The 5000-nt window shown below is 30.3% G+C and overlaps 1 protein-coding gene and 1 non-coding gene across 2 annotated transcripts in view; both read right to left on the bottom strand.

The window, feature by feature from the left end:
- Positions 1-3583: 3583 nt before the first annotated feature.
- TRNAS-GCU (transfer RNA serine (anticodon GCU)) lies at positions 3584-3671 on the bottom strand. Its single transcript has one exon. It is a non-coding gene; the product is annotated as a tRNA-Ser (tRNA).
- A 905-nt stretch (positions 3672-4576) lies between these two features.
- The window catches only part of LOC128288349 (ATP synthase subunit alpha, chloroplastic-like), a 3841-nt gene continuing 3417 nt past the window's right edge, over positions 4577-5000 (bottom strand). Inside the window, exon 1 of the mRNA XM_053024849.1 lies at positions 4577-5000. This exon is cut by the window's right edge and continues 3417 nt beyond it. The gene's annotated coding sequence lies outside the window, so the exon portion shown is untranslated.

Genomic DNA, 5000 nt, shown 5'->3' on the forward strand with positions numbered 1-5000 from the left:
CAGTGTTATCCATTTTTTTTGTTTCAATACAATTACAATAAAAAAAACTTATTGTATCACAACAAATTCAAAGAAAGAACCCATTATTTGAATGAAGTGAAGTGCCAAACGAGGATAAATGGATCTATTTATCTATGATCGAATTATATTTGTTCGATACACTGTTGTCAATATGATTGTAAATTTTGAATATAAATGTTGAGAGTTGAAAAAAGAATAAAGAATATAAAAAAGCCTACAAAAAATACAATGAAAAAAATAGAATTCATTTTTTTTATTTTTTTTATTAATTATTATTAATTATTAATATTTTCTCTTTTTATATGTTATATGTTATTTTATCTTTTTTTTATCTTATTTTATGTTGTTTTGTAAATGTTTAAATGCAATTACTTCATTTATTCACTTGATCCTTTTTCTCTCTATTTTCTCTCAATAAAATTGGCTCAATAAAATCGGGTTTTGTTGTTATAGAACACGGTATTCTATATTTTATAGTAGCAATATTCTATAGTAGCAAAGGAATAAGAAATACGAATAATAAATTTTTAAAAAAGAAAAGTCTGAATAGACCAAAAGAGGGGGGAGGAAATAATAAAGAAAAATTTATACAAAGCTAGATATGAATCATCCACACCCTCTTTTTTGGATTTCATTAAGTGAATTTTGTTTGATTAAGAGTAAGTTCTGTAAAAACCCCCGCCTTCTTTAAAATATCATGAACAGTTGCTGTGGGTTGAGCTCCTTTTTCAAGGAAATAGAGAATGGCGGGAACATTTAAATAGGTTTGATTATTTATCGGATCATAAAAACCCACTTTTCGAAGATCTCTTCCCTCTCTTCGGGATCGAACATCAATTGCAACGATTCGATAAACGGCTCATTGGGATAGATGTAGTTAAATAATACCCCCCCCCTAGAAACGTATAAGAAGTTTTCTCCTCGTACGGCTCGAGAAAAAAATGATTAATTTAAAGTTATGTCTATGTATGGAATTATAATGTATGGAATTAGCATGTCAAAAAGATCCATAAACCAGCAAATCAATTAGACATTTAACCTCGTCTTTTTTTTCGAAAAAAAAAAAGAAGAAAAAAGCATTCGTACTCTCATAACTCAAGTCAAATAACTCTCAAAATGCTCAAAAAAAACCTTAGGCATTCTTTTATTGAGTGGTCTCTAACCCCTTTTTTGTTTGTCTCGCTTAGAATCTATTTCGATTCTTCATTTTAATCTAGTTGTTGAGAAAATGGAAAAGGGTATTTCCTTGTTCTAGGATCTTTTATCTTTGCCTTGAATCATTGGGTTTAAACATTACTTCGGCGATATTAAATCATTTCAAAAATGGCAGCAACATGCCCTTTTTTCTCTCTTTTTTTTTTCTATCAAAGAATCATATGAACGATTAATTCCCGCATGATACACTTTTGATCGAAAGAGTTTTACCAATTCCAACAACTTTTCTTTTTGATTTGAAAATAGTTTGAATCGGATCCTTTCGATTTCTATATCACAAATAGACTTACGAAGTTGTTCCAACTTATTGATTTCCATTAACTAACCCTAGATCCTTGCCCCTGAAAAATGGATGTTTCTCTTCGAGCTCCATCCTGTACTATTTACATTACAACCCAACAAAAAGACGGATTATAATAGAACAAAGGATGTCGAGCAAAAAGCACCTTCATTTCTACATAACGGAAAGTGGTGGGTTTTGACATCCACAGCTGATCATGTCCTTCAAGTCGCACGTTGCTTTCTACCACATCGTTTCAAACGAAGTTTTACCATAACATTCCTCTAGTTTGGAGCATTGATTCAATTATGGAATCATGAATAGTCATTGGTTCAGTCGATACATAGTAATCTATCTATACTTTCTATATGAAATCAATTTCCTTCTATATGCTATATGAAATAAATAAATAATTTAGGAAGAAAAAGCCTCAATAAGAATTCAAACTACCCCATATTGTATGATTGTCTGAATGCAATATTTTTTTATTTTTTTAAACTTTTATTATACTTTTCTATTCTAATTAAACTTTTCGATTCTAATAAAAAAAAAATAAAAATAAAGAATATCATTAATAATAATATTACGAAAATACTAATAATATCACGAATATTATAAATAACACAAATAAACTAATCTTTTTGAATCTACCGTGCATCTTCAAATAACCCGATAGATCAAATAACTCGGTAGAATAGATCCAGCAATCTCACAGTTGTTCGAGTGCCAATCTTAAGAAATCATTAAAAATCAAAAGCAAGAATCACATTTTCTCCAATACTTGACTGTTAGAAAGAAGGTTATTAAAAACAAAAAAAGAGCAATTTAGATTCGGATATGGTTATTCTGATATATAAATAGAGTATGCTCTGGGACGGAAGGATTCGAACCTCCGCATAGCGGGACCAAAACCCGTTGCCTTACCACTTGGCCACGCCCCATTTAGATTTCTATTTGAAACTACTAAACACTAATATGGTATTCCTTGTTCGTCAATTCCAGTTCCAAATAGCTATAGCTATGGAATAGATTCTTGTTACGATTTTTGCACGTATGGATAGAGAATTAAATCGAATTTATTGATCATTACATAGAATTCAATTAAGATATTGTATGAAAGTATGATTTCTTCTATTCTCTTGTAAGAATTGAAGGCTTTTTGATTGGGTGAGTTCAAAGAAGTTTAGTCTGCCTTATTTTCCTTTCTTCATTTTTTCCTTATATCAAAAAACATATTAATAACTCAATCAAAATTATCTCCAAGAACAAAATTTTGTTATGCTTAATATCTTTAATTTGATCTGTATCTGTTTTAATTCTGCCCTTTTTTCGAGTAGTTTTTTATTCGCCAAATTGCCCGAGGCCTATGCTTTTTGAATCAATCGTAGATTTTATGCCAGTAATACCTGTTCTCTTTTTTCTCTTAGCCTTTGTTTGGCAAGCTGCTGTAAGTTTTCGATGAGATCCTTAATACTGTCCTAGAAAAATTCATGAGTGATTCAAGAAAAAAAAAATTCTAACAATTGAAAAGATCAGATAAGTCTTACACTATGAACGAACCCTCAATTCAAAGATTGAAATTCTTGGATAGCCCTGATAAATCAGGATCATCCCATTTCCTCATTCTGACCCTTTTCGCCGAAGAACCCTATTTAGATTAGAGTCCGCCACAATATATAATTGTTGGTATGAAAGAATTTTTTTTGTAATGAAAAACTCAACTCTTATTACAAGTGAATTTCTGAAAATTCTTTTGGATTTCTAGAAATTCTAGAAATCACTTTATTTCTTGGTGTCAAAATCAAAACAAAATAGGATATGTGGTATAAAAACGGGGAATCTATTCTCTTCTTTTCCAAAAAATGCTCTTGGAGATTGTGTAATGCTTACTCTTAAACTCTTTGTTTACACCGTAGTAATATTCTTTGTTTCTCTCTTCATCTTCGGATTCCTATCTAATGATCCGGGACGTAATCCTGGACGCGAAGAATAAAAAAGGGAGAGTTCCTTGCTTCATTTTTAGAAATGGTATTAGGATTTGATCTATTCCACTACCAAAAACCGAAACGGAAAGAGAGGGATTCGAACCCTCGGTACGAATAACTCGCACAACGGATTAGCAATCCGACGCTTTAGTCCACTCAGCCATCTCTCCTAATTGAGAAAAGATAATTACTATGTTACAGCACGCAAAAAGAAAGGCTTGAAAAAAGCCCTTTTTACTTTGTTATATAGATTATGTTATATAGATTATTATTTATCTATATAGAGTATTATTAATCCATAGATATATAGATTCTAAATTTTATTATTATTAGATAGATTGATTATATAGCTATATCCAACTTTTCTATAGAGATATAGAACTTTTATCAGTAATTCCATTTCATTTATATTATATTCTATATCATTTATATTTTTAAATAAAACAATGGCTCTAAAGAAATATCTCAAATAACAAAAAAAGAAAGAATATCGCTTTGATTTCGCGCAAAAGGGACTTTTCAATTTCCAATTTCCACGGACCGGCCTGGGCAGTACCCGGCCGGGCTCATTTTATTTTCAACTCAAATAACTCATTTTTTCTATGATTCTGCGATCTGGCTTGTTGTAACAAAAAAATCTTGTTATTGCATTGAATCAACAATCAGAAGCGGAAGAAGTCCTATTTCCGTTCCTATGATATAGAATCAAAATATTATTTCTATTCTTTTTCTTTCTTCCTATTTCTTTTTATTTCCATTTATTTTTTATTTTACTAGAATAACTAGAATAAATAATAAAAAAAAACTATGGATTTTGCACAATCCATTTTTATGTTATTTATGTTATGACTAAGTCCTTTTGTCGAATCCTGTCTATCAAAATCCTATAACACAAGTCTTCTGACAAAAGGTGGCAAGGCCCTAATTTTCAGGATTTTTAGGCTCCTATCTTGTAATCCTATCTTGATTACGCCCAATTCCCTGTTTGACAAAGGGTCCTTTATATTTATATACAATAAATATACAATAAATACAATAATCGCATTGTAGCGGGTATAGTTTAGTGGTAAAAGTGTGATTCGTTCTATTAATCCCCCTAAGAGTTAAGGGGTCCCTCGGTTTGATTCATATTCCGAGCAAAAACTTTATTTCTTAAAAGGATTTAATCCTTTACCTCTCAACGAAAGATTTGAGGAAGAATATACATTCTCGTGATTTGGATCCAAGGGCCAATTAAATATAATTTTAAAATTATATTCTAACTAAAAATTGAAAAATTGGATTATGAAATTACGAAACATAAATTTTTTTTTCAATTGGATCAATACTTCCAATTGAATAAGTATGAGGAAAAGATCCATGGATAAAGATAGAAAAGTGTATTTCTAATCGTAACTAAATCTTCAATTTTTTTGATGGGATAGATTGAAGCAAAATAGCTATTAAACGATAACTTTGGTTTACTAGAGACATTTACATCTTGTTTTAGCTCGGCGGAA

Source organism: Gossypium arboreum, unplaced genomic scaffold (assembly GCF_025698485.1).
Source record: "Gossypium arboreum isolate Shixiya-1 unplaced genomic scaffold, ASM2569848v2 Contig00208, whole genome shotgun sequence".
In the NCBI taxonomy this organism is placed as follows: domain Eukaryota; kingdom Viridiplantae; phylum Streptophyta; class Magnoliopsida; order Malvales; family Malvaceae; genus Gossypium; species Gossypium arboreum.